Genomic DNA, 20938 nt, shown 5'->3' on the forward strand with positions numbered 1-20938 from the left:
ACTATTCCGAAGAAGAGCAGCAGAGTTATTCCCGGTGTACTGGCAAATATTTATCCCTCATTCAACATAATAAAAACAGGTTATCTAGTCATTATCACATTGTTGCTTGTGGGAGCTTGCTTGTGCGCAAATTGGCTGCTGTGTTTCCTACATTACAACAGTGACTACACTCCAAAAGTATTCCATTAGCTATAAAGCGCTTTGGGACATCCGGTGGTCATGAAAGGTGCGACATAAATCCAAGTCTTTCTTTCAATGTTAATGTGTGTTGCTATTTCAGCGAATGTGCACCTGTTGGAGGTAGGGTCATTTGAGCTCGTTACATGAATATGTTCTTCCAATTGCATTGATTAGACTGACTCTGAGACACTGGTAATTTTGTGTATTTCTGACTGATTTTCCTGTTGGATTTGGTGTTGTCTGTGGTGCAAGTAAATGTAGCAAACTCACAACCCAATTTGATTGATCAGTTTACCAACTCCTGGCAGAATGAAATGTCGTGTTTAATTGACAAAATTACCATAATACATTCCTGTCACTTCACAAAATATTGTTACTTTCTATGGGGCCAAGTTTCGGCCTGAGTTGCTCCTGATTTTTTGGAGCAACTGGTTTAGAATGGAGTATCTTAGAAATTTGAATTCTCGGCATTTAGTTTGCTCCAGTTCTAGTCAGTTAGAACAGTTTCACTTTGGAACAGAATTTTTTTTTCAAAAGTGGGCGTGTCCGGCCACTTACGCCTGTTTTCAAAGTTTAGGCAGTGAAAACTTACTCCAAACTAACTTAGAATGGAGTAAGTGAAGATTTTTATCCGTTCGAAAAAAGCTTGTCTGCACTTTAGAAAATCAGGCGTAGGTTACAAATTAGGCGTAGGGAAAGGGGGTGGGGGGGGGGGCTAGGGTTTAAAGGGAAGTTTACAAACATTAAACACTTCAGTTTTACAAATAAAGGGCCATCATCAATAATAAATGATAAATGCATCAATAAATCAATCAAAAACATTTTTGGGGGGGTGAAGAGTCGCGGAGGTCCGGGGGTGGCGGGGGGAAGAGTCGCGAGGGGGGGGGGGGAGTGAGAGAGTCACGTGGGGGGGCGCGGAGGTCGGGTCGGGTCGGGGGGGGGGGAGCGGAGGTCGGGTTGCCGGGGGGGGAAGCAGAGGCCGAGTCGAGTCCGGTGGGTGGGAGGAGCCTTATTCACGCAGCCCCAGTGAGGCCATTCGGCCAGGGCTAGGGGCTGCGTGCTTCGGGCCCTTCCCACAGTTTTGGGCGCCTATTGCACATGCGCGCACACTGTAGCACGTGTGTGCAGAGGTCCCGGCACTGTTTTCAGCGCAGGGACCTGGCTCCGCCCCCTACAGCTCGTGCTGCACTGCGCCCAGCTCCAGAGAACCTGCAGGGAGCCAGAGAATAGGTAAGTTTTTTTTAGGCGCACTTTGTGGTGCGAAAAACAGGCGTCCAGGTCGGCGCAGCCCGAAACTTGGGCCCTATGTGTGTGAGAGAGAGAGTGTGAATGTGTCATTCTGATTGGCTATTTGCCCAGATCAGGATTTCAAAATACAGACAATACAGTGAGTGAACGTGAGAGCATCTGTTCAGCTCTTTGAGATGAGGAATCTTTTAAAAATGTCTCGTTGCGAAGTTCAGGAGACTGTGACCTCACCTGATTGTAAAGAATTAAGATAATTTGAAAAAATATACATACCCATGTTCAACAGATTTGGGACTTTCTGACAACGTGAATAAAACGCGCACAATATTGAAACCATTATTCATATTTATACCCACGACTCGCAAGGATTGAGTTATGTTTTTGGAGTGAGCATGTTGGCAATGATTTTTGAAATAACATTCCGAAGATGAGCTAGGACGGATTTGGTACAGTGGTGAGCTGGGACCACGTTGTGCTGAAGCTCAACTAACTCTCTGAGCCAGTCATGAGCCATATGATGGCTAGCACTGATCTTGTTTGCCAGCTGAGGCGAGGGCCCAGGAGCAGCACGGGCCAGCCCACACTGCGATATGTGTGTGCACTAGGTCCATGCAGCAGAGCTGGTCTCCAATCGTCTTGGTTAATCCTTGCCACTGGACCAAGACCTAGCTCTGTCAAGCCCGTGTGGTGGCTGGTGTGCAACGGCCACTGCACGTTAAAAAATCCACACACAGGCATCTTCCACTCTTCAAGATTTAGTTCGGGACCTGGAATATCAGGTCCTTCATTGAAACACCTGTGAACTCAACCCTTTTTGGTGTGGAAGCAAGTCATCCTCGATACAAGGGACCGCCTAAGAAGAAGAAATGTTGGCCAATTCAAATTGATTTCTGCTGACATCATTGGATACAAAAAATGGGGATTCGGTAACGCTTTTTCTTGCAGTCTCCATAGCCAATTGTGCATACACAAGCTCCCACAAACAGCAAAGTGATAATGATCAGATAATCTGTTTTTTTGTTATGTTGATTGAGGGATAAATATTGGCCAGGACACTGGGGATAACTCCCTTGCTCTTCTTTGAAATAGTGCCATGGGATCTTTTACATCCACCTGAGAGAGCAGATAGCACCTCGGTTTAACGTTTCATCTGTCATGTACTTCAAAACAATTTCCATAATGTGTGTCCTTGCGCTCCACTCATACTTCATGTAGTTAGCATGTGCCACCACCTTTCATTATAAACTGCCCGCTGAACTCTGCAGTGCTTGTCCTGACCTTCAAGGGAGGGTGTCCAATCCATGGCCTGTAGGCATATTCTGATCCTCTTCATGGTACTGCGGTTACTGGAGGTGGGAGGACCTTGCCGTCTGGTGTGCTCTTGCTGTGAGAGCTGTCCACACTGGTCTGTCTGTTTTGATTCCCCATCACCAGATAAGTTGTTTCTGCTGATTTTGTTTTCGGAGGCGAGTGCTGTTCATGCCTCACTCATATGTGGCTTTCTGCTGGCAGCATGAAGGAGGATTGCTATCAGGGCGAGGCCTCACCAGCCTGAAGCAACTGAAATGGGGCCTTTAATAAAGGCTCACGTAGGACTGCTGAACCCGACCAGGCCAACAACCCTGCCTTCCGACTGGACTGCACCCCACATAGGAAGGTCTGCAACCAGGAGGATCTTAGATAGGGACATGGCCATGTCTCAAATATCCAGCATTCTTTCCCTCCAAAGCTCAAGTTCCACAGCTACCGATATTGAAACTGAAATAAAGTGAGAGGAAAATAGAGAGAGAGAAAGGAAGGAGAGATAAAGAGAGATAGAAAGACTTGGAGTTATATAGTTGCCTTTCAAACCCACCGGACACCTGAAAGCGCTTTACAGCCAATGAAGTACTTTTGGAGTGTAGTCATTAATGTATTGTGGGAAACGCGGCAGTCAAGCTGCGCCCAAACAAGCTCCCACAAACAGCAATGTAGTAAGGACCAAATAATCTGTTTTTTTGTTATGTTGACTGAGGGATAAACATTGGTCAGGACACTGGGAAGAACACCCTTGCTCTTCTTCGAAATAATGCCATAGGATCTTTTACATCCACCTAAGAGGGCAGACGGGGCCTCGGTTTAACGTCTCATCCAAAAGATGGCACCTCCGACGGTGCAGCATTCCCTCAGCACTGCACTGGGGTGTCAGCCTAGATATTGTGTGCTCAAATCTCTGGAGTGAGGCTTCAACCCCCAACCTTCTCTCTCAGCTGCAGAATGAAGGTGGAAATTGTATCACCCAAAGACTCCAACAGGTGCAAGGCATGATGTTTAAGTGCACTTCCTCTTGACTCAAAAGTGAGTTAATTGTACAGATCCAGGCTTGACACATTGATCCAATCTCCTGCTCCAAAAGATTAGATTCCCCTGCTTTATGAAATTTCACACTGGATGACTGTCCTGTACTGAGAGGTACCTGGTATCCTCTATATATACACTATCATAACCCCTTCAAGCGAATTGATGTATGCTTATTGCTTCAGACTTGTACCTGTAGTCTGTGTTGAATACTTAAATAGTGACAATGTGATTTGGGACTGATTTTCCATCTCCAGGAAGAGAGGAGACTTTGATGAGTTTTTCCTAATATTCTCAGAAGGGTTCATGTGAGTTGTATCAAACATGTTTCTTGCACAGCCTAGAGCAACTTCGCACTACATATACAGGTCACAGGTTTGTGATTGACTTTCACTACAATTATATGTAGTCAGACCCGAGTGAGTGTCTGTAGCTTACATAAGGTGGATATTCCATGCTGACCCAGAGCTACATTTTTCATTTTGAATGAAACTTGGGAAAATGCCCATTCTGCTTCAGAATGAGTGAGCTGCTGATGAAATCCAGTGAGTGGGTGACTGCAACCGAGCAGCCTATTGGAATGCAACTGTAAAAATGAACCTTTAATGTTTCTCAAACAGTTACCAAGCCGCATATTCAGTAACAAAAAGATATCACTTTGTTCCTGTAGCTGTTGAGTGTATACAGACTGGATTTTCGCCATGTTGCTGCCTCTGTTCGAGCCTTGGAGGGGTGGTAATGGAGGTGGCGGGGTTGTTTTCTGAGCGGGTAGCCAGCTCCCAGCACCCCCACCAGGAAATTAGTTGCCGGTTTTGCGGGGGCGCAGAGCAGCACCTCCTGGGAGTGTCGAGTCGGCATGCAACGCCACCATTTTCTTTTACACTTCAACTACATTTTATTCGTGAGTTTATCTTCAGTTCTTTTATTGGTTATGCAGAAACCCAGTTTCAACCATAAATACAATGTCTTGTCACTGTCAATAAGTAGATACAACATTGATAAAAAAAAAACAAAGCATTAGAACGACCCAAAATTGTATACATTCAATATTGTATAGCTAACCTGTACCATTGCTCCAAAATCCTAAAATATTGGGGATCACTGCTGGCGGTTTTGACTGCACGGTGAAATTTGTTGTGCGCTCACCATATAGCGTCCCGTAGCGTGGAAAACCAGGCGGTCAGAGCTATCTCAGCAGCGGTGTGTGCTGGAATTGTGAATGAGGTAAGTTTGATGGTTATGTTCAGTTTTATTTTTGCGATGTTGCTTATTGTGGGGTGTTTAAGGTATTGGGAATGTTTGTTTTGTTTTTAGATGTGATTTTCTTTTTTGCCACAGAAGTCTCTCTTAGGGCACTCTGAGGCCTACTGTTTAACTCGGGATTTTCAGTTGCTCAGCTGGCCTTGCACCCTAAAAGAGATGTACAATGCCTGCCTTAGCGCTCATCCCTCACTCGGGGCCCAGCTGGAGAATTTTGCTGACTAAGGCGCAAACTGTTCCCAGGCGCCAATTTTACCGCCTGGCCGCCATTACAGCCCCGAAATGAGCAGGACTAAAAATCCAGCCGCTAAACATTTGAGGAAAATGATGGAATGTCAAGTGAGCAAATGCTGATTTACTGACCAAGGCTACGTGGCTCGGCTTTGCAAGTGCTGCTTAGCTCGTTATAGAGAAATGCAAGCAAATGTTTGATTGGGGAGGGAAGTCCCCAAAGCAGGCGGACTGTGTTGGTAATATATCACTGCACGAGTGAAGACATAATGTCAACCACTTGCAGAATGTGACTGAAAGTCTGGGAGACATTGCACGACTTAAGTCATAAGGATAAAGCAGGAATATTACAGTGCAGTACCAACACGGAACATATGAATATAAAGAAGCTCTTAAAAGGTAATAGTGCAGAAAAGTTCCACTGATGGATAAATGTGACAAAGAATGGAAAAATTAAGTAATGCTTGCATTCTACAGAACAGCTGATATGCCCGCAATATCTCAAATCCTATCGCTTCAGAAAATACATTTACTTTTGAAGTACAGTGGCTGTTTTTGGCAAATAGAAATGAAAATAGTAGGATTAGGAAATAGAATTTTGTTGAGTCAAATTCCCCATATATCAACCTGCTGCTCTTGTAGTTAAAGACATAACTCGCAAATAACAGGAAGGCACAGCACGGAACAGACCATGGACCGTATGACTAAAAATAGCCTCACTGTTTGAGAGAGGAATAGTTAAACGCGGTGGCCTCAAATTGCCTTGGGGATTCTGCCAGAGTCCTGCTGCCACTCCAGTGGGAATCCAGTGGACATATCCGTCTGGGATTAAAACTGGACGTATCCACTTTTTGATGCTATTTTGCAGTTTGCAAAAGGAAACTGCAGTGTTAATGAATATGGGTCTTAGAGAATCCTTAACTAAAATTGGATTTGTTTCACGCACCTTTTTTTTGGAGGAAGGCCTCAGCTGGACATTGGTTGTTAGAGCTTGCCGCAGAGGTCACTCCTTTCTGCTCTCTTTCTCCTTTCCTGCTTTATTAAAGTGAAGGACAGAAATGTTGGGCCCCTCTCCATGTTGTCTGATAATCTCTCTACAAGACTGCAGTTGGTACGAGATTCACTGAAACCATAGAACACACCTTTTGCTTAACGACTATCAGACGAACATACAACAACAACAACTTGTATTTATATAGCATCTTTGACGTAGTAAAACATCCCAAGGCACATCACAGCAGTGTAATAAGACAAAACAGCTAAATTTGACACCGAGCCACATGAGGAAATTACAGCAAATGTCCAAAAACTTGGTTTTAAAGAGCGTCTTAAAGGAGGTAGACAGGCGGAGAGGTTTAGGGAGGGAGGAAGTTCCAGAGCTCAGGGACCAGGCGGCTAAAGGCACGGCCACCAATGGTTGAGCAGTTATAATCAGGAATGTTCAAGAGGGCAGAATTTGAGGAGTGCAGACATCTTGTGGGGTTTTGAGGCTGAAAGAGATTACAGAGATAGGGAGGGACAAAGCCATGGAGGGATTTGTAAATAAGGATGAGAATTTTGAAATCGAGGCATTGCTTAACCGGCCAATGTAGGTCATACAAACAAAGACAGACAGGTAAAGACCATCTGGTCGATCCAGCCTGTTCCATACAATTGTATCACAACATATACATTCCACCCCACCTGAAACCATGTGATCTTCTGAGAGAGGCAAAAAAACTGGTAAAAAACCCAGGCAAACTTGGGGGGGTTAAAATCTGGGAAATTCCGCTCCAACTCATCAAGGCGATTGAAAGTAGTCCAGGAGATCATTCTGGTCCTGAATTCCCTGCTGTGCCTACCTTCACCTTCTGTAAGAGGCGATTTCCAACCCAGCCTTAACAAATCCAGCTCTCGATTGACGGAATTCAGCGAGTCCGCGTCCACCACATGAGATGGCAGCCGGTTCCCGAGGCCCACTATTCTCTGGGAAAAGAACCACGTTCTGGAATCTAGCTTACATCTGGCCTTATACAACTTAAATTTGTGACCCCTGGTCCTGCCTAACCTATTTAATTGAAATCAACTGTCAGCTGGAACACAATCAATTCCCTTCATTATCTTATAAACCTCAATCAGATCACCCCTAAGTCTACACTTCTCTAAAGTCTAGAGTCCCAACTCATTTAGCCTGACTTGATAACTAAGATGTTTTAGATTCGGAATTAATCTCGTGGCCCTCCTCTACACCCTCTCTGAAGGGCTGGAAATTCATCAGCTATCCGTCGCGTTTCTCGGCGGTATTTTGTCATTTTGGGCGGAAAACGGTGTGGAGGGAAATTCATTGAAGTCTTCCGCCGGCGATTTTGAAATACTGCTGGGGGGCGGACAACCGGTGTGCAACACTGGAAAAACCGCTTCCGCCTGAGTTTGGCCACGGAGGTGACCCATAGATGGGAGAAAGAAAACGCAGAGGAAAAGCCTGTCAGAGCTGCCCTTGAAATGGCAGTAGGTAAGAAACCTTGCAAAAAAGACAAGTTAAAGTTTTAATTTTTAAATTCTTTTGCAGCAATTCACGAGTAAAGGGTCTTCTGAGTGTTTTGTGATTTTTTTTATTTTTTGGAAAAATATTGTTTGTGTTTTCCACCCTCCCTAGGCCCAACTCGCAGCTGTAATCGGCCTTGGACTAAAGTTGACGAGGGTCGCGGTTTCCGCCGCGAATCCTCGTGCAACGCCGATTTTTCCCGCCGGGCGGATTTTTTTCCATTTTTTCATGAATCTTCTGCCTCGAAATCATAGCATTTTTTTGGCAGCAAACCGATTTCTGATGAATTTCCAGCCCCAAAACTGAACACAGTATTCCAAGTGAGGCCTGACTAATGTCTTGTACAAGGACAAAACATTCTCGTCTTGTACAAGGACAACACACTTCGTCTTGTACTCAATTGTCCTATGGATACACCCCAACACCCCATTTGCTCTAGCTATCGCTGCACGGCATTACTCATGTACCTTTATGGATGCATTAGAATGCCCAAATCTCTTTCTATCTCCACCATCTTTAATGTCTTTCCCTGAAGGGTTGCCCTGCCCACATGCATAATACTGAACTTATCTAAGTTATACATAATTTTCCAGTCTTGAGCCCAATCTCCTCACACATTAAGATCTGCCTGAAGCAGACAAGCATCATCTACAGTTAAAGCACTCACACAGATCTTGGTATCATATGCAAATTTGCAGGTTGTGCCCCCAACACCTACATCCAGATCATTAATAAAAATAGTAAAGAGCAATGGTCCCAACACCGATCCCCACGGGACACCACTGGTGACTGGTTTCCAAAGTGATCCAAATCCAGAGATCCAGCTATAATGACTTTTTGACTGCGTCCTGCCAGCCAGTTCTGAATCCAGCTCAATATATTATCACTCATAACAGAGGCTTTGATCTTACAGAGAAGCCTCTTGTGTTGTACCTTATCAAAAGCTTTTTGGAAATGTAAACAGACAATATCTACTGGACTTCCCTCATCCACCAACTTTGTAACTTCTTCAAAGAAGACTATTGGATTGGAAAAACATGAACTTTTTATGAAGCAATGTAACAGGTAACTTATACACTCAACTGCACAGTATGTTGTACAGCGCTAAGAATTGGGTGATATTTATGTTAGCTACAATATCTACAGGATATAATTTTATCATCTTTAACTCTGCTCCATTAGGTACAGATGGTTAGTCGAACAGAATGGTTTTCACTTCTGGCACAGTATACAGTGTTATCTCTTTCATTAGACTCATTATGGGTCCTGTATACAGTATGACACTTAGAAGCTTTAACTGTGAGTACAGTATACAGAAAGAATCATTCTTAAACTCAGTGTTTCAGTATACAGAGGAAATCCTTTGATAAAATTCACTGTGGATGATGTTCTGTAACTTAGTGATAGATGCTCACTGTCCTCCTTATTTATTATATAATATTCCCCTTATGTAGGGCCTTCTCCTACATTTTTTCCTCACATAAGATTTATAGTTTCTGTAAGCAGACTGCATCTCTGACAAACTGCACTGAATTAGCGTAGCCCAAGTTCAATAATTAGCCCCAATCACGGTAAAATGCTTGCCGGAGAAAACACAGGATGCTCACTAGTCTCTGTGCTTTATTACCTAATCTATGATCAATAATGGCCCCTGCTTCTCAAAGGCAATGTGCCCACTCTGTGCATTTAGTGAAGGATCAGCCTCCATTTAGAATCATAAATATGTAAATGATCCAAACCCAAAGACAGATATTCTAATTTTTGGCACAAAATATATCAGCTGCAGTACTGAATTTGATTTAGTGATCTGTAACTTACTGAGACGTACCCAGTGCCCTTCATGCATTTGTTGTCTCAACTCCATGATCGCATTTCTTTACTTTGAGGATTAATCTGCTCTTGCAGCCAACAGTGTTGCTGGTAGTTTTGTATTTCTTCCCCACGCACAGATAGCATTAAACCAATTCCACGACCGTCCATTAAACTGCCTGATGCTTGAAGTAGTTCATTGGTGTTCTCATGTCTGAGCGGTTGCGAGATGGCCTGAAGCAGTCGAAAGGCCTGTTTGCGCAATTGTTTCCAAATTGCAATCAGGGCTAATTGAGTTTTTGTTTGCACGGTAGAGCATCACTTCAATTACTACGCTTTGGCTGAAAGGTGGTGATTGAGTCCACTTTCACCCATTCATCGAGCTGAACATCAGTCCCATTGGCTTTCGTTGCCTCCCACCTGGATAATGACATCTCTATTACTGGGTTACAGGAATTTCTGTTCAGCCTTTTAGAGAATGAACATGATCATGAGGACGAAACAAAAGGTGTGTGCTGTATTTTTCTTTCACTGGGAAGCTTCAAGGTCTTTAAGAATGAGGAACTTGTTATGATTCTGAGGAAAGGGCCAATGACACATATGGCTGTATCTGAACCTTTGCTACAAGCACATTCCAGCTGGTGCCAGTACATTGGGTGTGGGAATCTGCGGCATGTGCACATGGATTAGAGTGAGGCTTGCTGGGACAGCACTGTGGTTTATAGAGGACTGTTCTGGGAGGGCATTTAGATTGCCTTGAATAGTCAACAAGTCCATTATCATTGTATCATGTGACTCACAGGAGGGGGGGAAGGCGAACCAGTGGTGGGCAAAACATGGCCCACGGGCCATATCCGGCCCACCAGGTCATTCTATCTGGCCCGCTGGTTCGGACAGAAATGGAATGCGAGCCGCTCTCCATCTGCACATTCATCTATCCACTTTCACTTCTCATGGGTCAGAGACAGAACCGAGCTACAGCCAAGGAAAAAACATAGTAATACAGGTTCAACCTCCAAAATCCGGAGCTCTGGAATCCGTGGCGGGGTCGTCCGGAAACCGGAAAATGTTCCAACATCTGGACTCCCCCCACCTCGGCGAACCCACTTCGCCCCAGCCCGACTTCACCCGCTCCGAATTCACGGGGCCCGACCTCGCCCCGGCCCCCCTCCCTCCCCTTTACCTCGGCTGCCCGAACCCACCTACCTTGGGCCAGACAAGGAACTCCTCCATGACGGCGGGGCCCCGCCCAATTAGGTCCTCGGTGGCGGGGCCCCCGCGCGAACATCTCGGCAGCTGAGCCCTTGCGCGAAGATCTCGGCGGCAGGGCCCCATCGCGAACATCTCCACGGCGGCAGGGCCCCATCGCGAACATCTCCACGGCAGGGCCCCATCGCGAACATCTCCACGGCGGCAGGGCCCCATCGCGAACATCTCCACGGCGGCAGGGCCCCATCGCGAACATCTCCACGGCGGCAGGGCCCCGCATGAACATCTCCACGGCGGCAGGGCCCCGCATGAACATCTCCACGGCGGCAGGGCCCCATCGCGAACATCTCCACGGCGGCAGGGCCCCGCACGAACATCTCCACAGCAGGGCCCCATCGCGAACATCTCCACGGCGGCAGAGCCCCATCGCGAACATCTCCACGGCGGCAGGGCCCCGCACGAACATCTCCACGGCGGCAGGGCCCCATCGCGAACATCTCCACGGCAGGGCCCCATCGCGAACATCTCCACGGCAGGGCCCCATCGCGAACATCTCCACGGCGGCAGAGCCCTGCACGAACATCTCCACGGCAGGGCCCCATCGCGAAGATCTCTGCGGCAGGGCCCCATCGCGAAGATCTCTGCGGCAGGGCCCGTGTGAAGAACTCCGCGGCGACGGGGCCCCACCCGGCGACCCAAACAGCTCATCGACGAGCACCCCCCCTATCTTCCCCCCCCCCCCCCCTTTCTGACATTCAAAAATCTGGAAAAACCCAAACCTGGGCTCGGGTGTTTCCGGATTCGTAATGTCAGAAAGACGTTCCAAAATCCGGCAAAACGCAAAATCTGGAATGACCTCGGTCCTGAGGGTTCTGGATTCAGGACACTGCAGCTGTACTTCACTCAAATTAATAATTCACAAAAACGATCCTCCCAGCCCGATCTTAAAAAGATCCATTCCCTGATTCTTGGCCCCAATGGCAGACATCCATACCCAGAATGTACTGTGTACTGGATTATGCACTATCCAGTTTAGAGTGGAGTTGTGGCTGCTCATCTCCATGACCCTTTCACCAACACTGCATCTTTCCTCTTCTGGTATCCAGAGTGAAGTTCTCACCTGACACCAATTGGGACGGCATTAGTAATCTTTGCAGAGGGACATAAGGATGACTGAGGTGGGAAATTGATGCTGACACAGGCTCTAATAAGGGTACAGTTCTATCTTACAGCACTGATTTACTGAGACTAGAAGATACCATCACATTTTCAACTTTTATCTTTGATTCATTTCTAAGCAGTATCGAATTCATATTGTGCATTTAAGATAGCATGTGACTACGATCTGAATTTATGTTTATGCAATGTTTATGGTTGTGCAATGTTCCCTCTAATTATTTTTCACGTGCGGACCTTTTAAATTTGCTGTGCGGCCAGCCGCTATGCAGCCATGCATGCACCCTCTCTCTTCCAGCAGCAGGAGCTGGGGAGCAGTCTGCGCGGGACCGCGTGATTGGTGCACAACCATGCGGCTACACACCTAAGGGGGAACATTGGTGGGCGGCCCGTAACAGCTCATCGAAACTTGTCAAGTGGCCCTCCAACCCAAATAATTGCCCACCCCCTGAGATAGATGTTGGTCTTTATTCATCTAGTAGTTCCAATGTGCATATCAGTGTGAGACTCCCTTGCTGGTAACAGGCTCAGTTGATTTTATTAAGCACCATAGAATGTTACTTATTGAAGTGCAGTGACTAATGATACATGGCAATCATTCTGTATCAGCAAGGTCCGACAATCAGCAATGAGGTGAATGGCGAATTAAATCGTCTTTTTCTGGTATTGACGGAGGGAGGAAATTTGGCTGTGAAACTGGGAGAATGCCCTTCTCTTCAAATAGCGCTGTCTGATCATAGTAGGTGGTTTTGCATTGGTGACAACAGGTCGTTCGCAGGTCAGGTCCTAAAGTCTGCAGCTGGTGGCAAGCCCAGTGTAAAAGAAGAAAGCTGGCTTTCCTGTACACTATTGTAGTGTATTTGCTTCATGGGTTCTTTGCTCAAGAATTCATAGCAAAACTTTGCTATTAAGAACTAGTTGGTTTATTAGCGAAAGGTTTAACAATCACATTACACATTACCAGTTTATCCACCAGGCTCACAACCACCTGCCTCATCATGGATCCCCCTAACCTAATTGGTTGGGGTTTTATTGAGTCTTGTGAACATCATGTGACTGGCTAAGCCACTCCCAACTCAACAGCTCAACAACTATGTTGTTGAAACTTAAATCAAATGCCCCCTTTTGACAAGGGCACTAAAACCCACAAATTAACAATTCTAAACTTAACGAAACCTTAAATCAAATTAACATTAAAATTAAAATCAACTATTTTTGTAAAACTTTTAAATCAAGTGTCCCGCTTTTAAGGGCAAAATCAACAGGTCTACAACTATTTTAGTTGAAATCATCAATCAAAAATCAAAAATCAAATGTCCCTTTATTAAAGGGGGCACTAAAACCAACAAATAAACAAATGAAATTTTGACCATCAACTTAATTCAAATTAAAATTTGGTTGCCGGGGGTGATGATGCACTCCAGTCCCTCCGGCGCCCACCTCTCGTGGAAGGCTGCGAGCGTACCGGTGGACACCGCGTGCTCCATCTCCAGGGACACCCTGGCTCGCATCAGCTCTACAACTCTTTTGATTGAGAACAATAAATAAACATTAAATCAAGTGTCCCCTTATTAAAGGGGAGGACACTCCAAACAGTTTACAAGTGCCCTTTTTTTTTGTGTTTTTTTTTGGCACTAAAACTACAAATTATACAAGTGCCCCCTATAAAAGGGGAGGGGGACACTAAAACCCGGCAATAAAACAAATTAAACTTTAAAACATCTAAAATCAAATTAAAATTTGGTTACCGGGGGTAACGATGCACTCCAGTCCCTCCGGCGCCCACCTCTCGCGGAAGGCCGTGAGCGTACCGGTGGACACCACGTGCTCCATCTCCAGGGACACCCTGGCTTGCCTACAACTCTTTTGAAAACAAAATTAAATATTTAAGTCAAATGCCCCCCGATCTGGGGGACACTCCAAACACTTTTCACATGACCTTTTTTTTTGGTTTTTTTTGTTTTTTTGGTGATTTTTGTGGGGTTTTTTAGGCAGTAAAACCAGAGATATATAGACAAGTGCCCCCTATAAAAGGGGAGGGGGACACTAAAAACATGGCAATTAAAACAAATTAAACTTTCAAACATAAAATCAAATTAAAATTTGGTTGCCGGGGGTAACGATGCACTCCAGTCCCTCCGGCGCCCACCTCTCGCGGAAGGCCGCAAGCGTACCGGTGGACACCGCGTGCTCCATCTCTAGGGACACCCTGGCTCACCTACAACTCTTTTGGGGGGGGGACAAAATAAACATTAGATCAAGTGCCCCCCCAATCTGGGGGACACTCCAGACACTTTTAACTGCCCTCTTTTTTTAATATATTTTTTGGGGGTTTTTTGGGGTTTTTAAAAACATTTTTGGGGGTGTTTATCGTCTACAAACCTGTGAACATACTCACAGGTGCATACATTACAGCTATCTGACTGGTTACACTGAGTGCTTGAGACCCTGCGGCTCCGGAACCGACAGCACAAACACGCCATGGTCAACAATATGTGACCTGAAACAGCACAACAGGTAAGGTTCAAAATCTCAGCCAAAGGATGAAATTGGTGTGAAATTTTGCCCGAAGGGCACTCAGGATACAGTACAACTCTGTCGGGAAGCTATCTGGAGTTGTTGAAAGGAACGATGGTTATTACATAACGTAGGTGTAGTTTGGATTTAAAATACAATATTTAATTGGTGTTTTGATCTCTGGCTGCCTGCCTTCTGTAGAATGCACAAATCGATCTAATCTCTGGTTCCCTTTACTACACTTACGAATTTATGTGATTCTTATCTTTAAAAATAGGATTGGATAATTTATTAAATGAAGTGGAAAACTGGTGAGATTTTATTTGATCAAAATTCATATTAATGGAGAGAATTCCATAATCATGTTCTCTCAGTCTGAATAGATTTGATTAATGAGAGAAGGTTAGCAGTTAATTTATACAGTGGAAGATTTTAATTTAGTTGAGGCAATTGAATACATATAGCTTACCTTCATGTAGCTGAATTTCCCCTTAATCACCTTGATATTTTCAGAACAACAATTAGATTCTCATCTTTATTCCTGGCACTCATCGATCTAATGTGCACGTACATTCATTTATATTTTCTAGGAACATGAATAGTTCATTTTGTCCAATAAGGAGATGCCTTTTTCACACATTATATCTGCCTTCTGACCATATAAGAACATAAGAATTAGGAGCAGGTGTAAGCCGTTTAGCCCCTCGAGCCTGCTCTGCCATTCAATAAGATCACAGCTGATCTTCAACCTCAAGTCCACTTTCCTGCACTATCCCCATATTCCTTGATTCTCTTAATATCCACAAATCTATCAATCCCTGTCTTGAATATCCTCAACAACTGAGCATCCACTGCCCTCTAGGATAGAGAATTCCAAAGATTCACCACCCTCTGAGTGAAGAAATTTATCCTCATCTCGGTCCTAAATGGCAGACCCCTTATTCTGAGACTGTGACCCCTGGTCGTAGACTCCTCAGTCAGAGGAAACATCCTCCCTGCATCTATCCTGTCAAGCCCTGTAAGAATTTTGTGTGTTTAAATGAGATCATCTCTCATTCTTCTAACGCTAGAGAATATAGGCCTAGACTACCCAATCTCCCCCCATCCCAGGACTCAGTCTGGCAAACCTTTGTTGCATTTCCTCTATGGCAAGTATATCCTTCCTTAGGTAAGGAGACAAAAACTGTACACAGTGCTCCAGGTGTGGTCGCACCAGGGCCCTATATAATTGCAATAAGATATTTTTACTCTTATATCAAATCGTCTTGTAATAAAAGCCAACATACTATTTTCTTTCTTAATTGCTTGCTGTGCCTGCATGGTAACTTTCAGGGATTCTCTTTCTAGAAACCCCCAAATTGTTTCTCGTACTGCCCACTACAAATGTTTTTCTTTGGTAATCTATTCTTTAAATTCACGATAATTTTGGTAAAACATCTGGTGACTCTTAGTTTGCTTCCTGCCGTTCTAATTTTTAACATGTAGGGCCTTGATGTCTGACCCCTTCACTATAGTGAACAGTGAGGCCTCGTATTCACTTCAGTTCTTCTGAATCGCTGCCATTTTATTTCCTCCAGCTGAGAGGGTGAGCTGGTCTGGAGCTGAGTCCGCCTCTCACTGGGACGCCGGGACAATCTGGCGCAACTTGACGTACATTCAATCTCACAATCTAACCTCAGTGCTCTTCTGGGAAATTCTCCAACTGACCCTTCAGAGAGGAAATATTCTTCCTCAATATTATACTCAACATGCTGAAACTATTAAACAAGGTCATTCAGCCCATCAATCCTTCTCCTTCTATTGATTGTGTGGCATTTGGCCTATCTTGAGATTTCTCCAATGTTAAAATTAATTCCTTTTCAGACCTCTCGTCTCCAGACGCCCAAATGTCCATTTTCTTCGATGTTCTAAACCTTCAAGTGACCTTCAGTCAGGTGTCACCAAGGACATTAACCCAATCTGTCTTCAGACCCATAGACCTAATTTGTAGCTGGCCAGTGGAAAAGTAGGGCCAGGTAAGCTTAGCTCTGCAGAGACATAAGTGTTTCCCCTTAAAGTGGGGGGGGGGGGGGGGAGCTCAACTAATCATCATTACGGAGGGTCTAGCCCACTGAAGCTGATTTTAAACCAATGAGCGGTGAATATAATTAAAATTCTATGGCCAACGGAAATTCGAATGGTACCCGGTACCCAGAGACTTACAGCTCTATATTAAGTAAGGTGAGGTTAGGAGCACCTAACCCAAGCTGAATATTAACAAATCTCTTCCTTAAAAGTGGGAAATAACTGTCCCTTAAAGGAAGACATTTGCTTATATTCAGGTCGAGTCCTCCCATTTTACAAGCCAGCCAGTGAGAAAGTAGGGCAAGTCCAAGCCCAGTCCCATTGCGATTCTTTCACGTGTCACTCCAAAGGGAAGACTCTACTAATGCTTTCCAGGGGTGGGGGTAAGGTCTACCCAAACTAATTTCATAACAACAATGTAAAAAAATATAATTTAAACAGTGTAATCGGAGCAAAATTAAAATGAAAATTCCATGTGGTGCCCATTGGTCACAGAACCATAGTATCATAGAATGGTTACAGCACAGAAGGAGACCATTCGACCCGTCGAGCTCGTGTCAGCTCTCTGCAAGAGTACTTCAGCTAGTCCCACTCCCCCGCCCTTTCCCCGTCGCCCTGCAATTTTTTTTCCTTCAGTTACTTATCCAAATCCCCTTTGAAAGCCACAATTGAATCTGCCCCACCACCCTTTCAGCCAGAGTATTCCAGATTGTAACCACTCACTGTGTAAAAAAGTGTTTTCTCGTGTCGCCTTTGGTTCTTTTGCCAATCATCTTACATCTGTGTCCTCTGGTTCTCGATCCTTCTGCCAATGGGGACAGTTTCTCTCGATCTACTCTGCCCAGACCCCTCATGATTTTGAACACCTCTATCAAATCTCCTCTTAACCTTCTCTACTCCAAGGAGAACAACCCCAGTTTGTTCAGTCTACCCACATAACTGAAGTTCCTCATCCCTGGAACCATTCTTGTGAATCTTTTCTGCATCCTCTATAAAGCCTTCCTATCCTTCCGAAAGTGCGTTGCCCAGAATTGGACACAATATTCCAGTTGAGGCCAAACCAGTGTTTTATACAGTTTCACCATAACTTCCTTGCTATTGTACTCTATGCCACTATTTATGAAGCCCAGGATCCCGTATGCTTTTTTAACTGCTTTCTCAATCTGCCCTGCCACCTTCAGTGATTTATGCACATATACCCCCAGGTCTCTCTGTTCATGCACCCACTTTAAAAGTGTACCATTTATTTTATATTGCCTTTCCTCGTCCTTCCTATCAAAATATATCACTTCTCACTTTTCAGCATTAAATTTCATCTGCCACACATCTGCCCATTCCACCAGCCTGTCTATGTCCTCCTGAAGTCGATCACTATCCTCATTTTAACGTGGAAGTAAGCAGTTTTATAGTAAATATTGACTGGTTTCCATAGTCCTAACCCAGTGACTGATCAGACGCAGAAAAAAGAAGTCATGCAATCACTGAACAACTAGATAAATTGATTTAATAATTGATTTATTCAAACAATTAATGAACTGGCTGACTGGAACAACTAAATTAATAATTGACTACCTCAATTAATTTATTCTGTAACCTTGATTAAATCAATACATAATGACAGTTCCGTGAATAATTAATTCCCAGTTGGAATAAGTGAATAAAGTACCAACTATTTTAATGAATAATGAATTTCTAGACTGTAATAGTTACTTGTTTTGACCTAAATATTTCCCTGAAAGAAATAATTTTTCAATTTTTGTTTTTGAATAAGGGTTCTCCTCAAGATCCCCTTTATATTTAAATTGAGAAATCTATGTGCCTAGCCAGATCAATAGTGAAAGATTGAAAAGCTGAGAAGTGAAGATGAGTTATATTAACAAGTATCGGTTAAGTGACACTGAGGTTGAGTTTTCAAAGCTTGAACATTGTGTGAATTATGAGCAAGGTAAGGGATTCTGCATTCATGCTCTGACTCGGTCATGGCAAAGAATGAGTTAGAGTAAGAAATGGTGCGATGAGTATTGAATTCAACATAGTGAGGAACAGGGAGAGGGTGTAATGTATGCGCCTGTGAGTATGCTCACAGATTTGTAGAGCTGTTGCATTGTGAGTAGCTTAGCCAGCCATGTGATGTTCACAAGACTCAATAAAATCCCCGTCACTTGAGTCTAGATCATCCATGATGAGGTATGCAGTTGTGAGCTTAGTGGATGAACTGCTAATGTGCAGTTTGATTATTGAACTTTTGTGAATAAACCAATTCATTCTTAATAGCAAAAACAAAATACTGCAGATGCTGGAATCTGAAATGAAAACAGAAAAAGCTGGAAATCTCAGCGGGTCAGGCAGCATGTGTGGAGAGAGAAACAGAGTTAACGTTTCAGGTCGATGACCCTTTGTCATTCTGATGTAGGGTCATCGACCTGAAAAGTTAACTCTGTTTCTCTCTCCACAGATGCTGCTTGACCCGCTGAGATTTCCAGCATTTTCTGTTTTTATTTTAGTTCTTAATAGCAATGTGCTGCTATGAATTCTTAAGCAAAGAACCCATGAAGAAAATACATTACAGAGGGAAAGAATGCAACAGAAAGTATTTGAAGCTTAGGGGCAATAGCAGAGGAAAGTTCTTGATTGTTTTAATGTTATTAGTGTAATTAGCGAATGGGCAGACTGACCCACAACTCACTATTATTATCTCCTGATGTAGCTGTTGGGGCTAAGGTGCTGAAATGTAAGGTTAGCCACAAGCTTAAAATTAGAGCTCGGGCATTCAGGAGAGAAATCAGGAAGCACTTTTTCATACAAAAGTGTAGCAGAAATCTGGAATTCTCTCCCCAAAAGACTGCCGAAGCTGGGACAATTGGAGCCTTCAAGACTGAGATAGATTGATTTTTGCTTAATGGTATCAAGGGATATGTAGCTAAGGCGGGTGAATGGAGCTAAGGTACAGATCATCCATGATCTAATTGAATGGCAGAGCAGGCTCGAGAGGATGAATGGCCTACTCTCTATGCTCCTATGTCACATGCCCTCTCAATTACCTAATTGTATAGAGTCAGTACTCAGTTACAGTGTTAGGCCATTTGTAATATGAAATGCTGTTCAGCAATACGTGAGATTTATTCTACATTCAGCGATCTCTCCGCCATGCAACCGGTTTCTGCCTTAACATAAGAACATAAGAAATAAGAGCAGGAGTCGGCCATTTGGTCCCTCAAGCCTGCTCCACCATTCAATAAGGTCATGGCTGATCTGATCTTGACCTCAACTCCACTTTCCTGCCCTCTCCCCATAACCCTTGACTCCCCTATTGTTCGAAAATCTGTCTATCTCCACCTTAAAGATATTCATATATGACCCAACCTCCCATAGCTCTCTGGGGCAGAAAACTCCAAAGATTCACGACCCTCTGAGAGAAGAAATTCCTCCACATCTCCGTTTTAAATGAGCGACCCCTTATTCTGAAACTTATACCTCTTAGTTTTAGATTTCCCCACGAGGGGAAACATCCTCTCTGCATCTACTCTGTCAAGCCCCCTCAGAACCTTATATCTGTGGCTCATTCGCTCTCCTAGACATTCCTCCCACCTCACTATTTCCCCAGTTTTGATTCCTGCTAGCTGTTTGTCAGGTGAATGATCCCTCATTCACCTCAATGCATCCTCCTGATGTCAAGTCTCCATTTAGTTGAATTTTTCCACTGGGCATCTTGTTTTTTTCCACTAGGTGAACTGCTCCTCGGCAAATCTTTCAACTGTTCCAAGCTCGACCCACTTCAACTTTTAAAAAGCACATGAGCTCTTCTATTATGATTGAACAAGCAAGACAATCTCACATGGACACCTTCATGGTAGAAGGTTTCAGCTCCATTTGTCCACCCAACAGCCTGCCCATTTTCAAGTTTGATTGTCAACAACTAATGCCAACTCCTACTGAGATCATTCAATTTAACTTCTATCAATGTGACGATGTCCCAGAGAACTTTATACCTCATATTTTGGGGGTGCCAAACATTGTCATTTAAAAAAAAATGATTCCAGTTTTTCCCTTCCCTTCCTGAAGGTGGTGACTTATTCTGTGATCAGCTTCCATGGGCACGGATAACTCTCCTAAGCGGCTATACTTTATGCACCCGTGTGGCAAATTGGGTTTTCTCTGTGTTGCCTGAGCTGCCTTTTTTTATTAAATTTGTAATATTTCTGTAATGCTAGATTCAAGATATAAGAGATTAACTCCCAAGGCTGTACACAGCAGTTTTTTTCTTCACAATAAGCCAGCAGTCTGGAAGCTCATTTACAGTGATGGTGGTGATTTGAAGTGTGAATTACATAAGAACATAAGAAAGAGGAACAGGAGTAGGCCATACGATACCGCGAGTCCGTT

General features: G+C 44.2%; 1 protein-coding gene and 1 pseudogene across 1 annotated transcript in view; both read left to right on the forward strand.

Annotated features, from left to right (window-relative positions):
- Positions 1–5250, forward strand: part of LOC139268350 (N-acetylglucosamine-6-phosphate deacetylase-like) — a 33538-nt pseudogene extending 28288 nt beyond the window's left edge.
- astn1 (astrotactin 1) overlaps positions 1–20938 on the forward strand; it is a 3463295-nt gene that overhangs the window by 249464 nt on the left and 3192893 nt on the right. The gene's annotated exons all lie outside the window — the stretch shown is intronic.

Source organism: Pristiophorus japonicus, chromosome 8, assembly GCF_044704955.1.
Source record: "Pristiophorus japonicus isolate sPriJap1 chromosome 8, sPriJap1.hap1, whole genome shotgun sequence".
Taxonomy (NCBI): Eukaryota; Metazoa; Chordata; class Chondrichthyes; family Pristiophoridae; genus Pristiophorus; species Pristiophorus japonicus.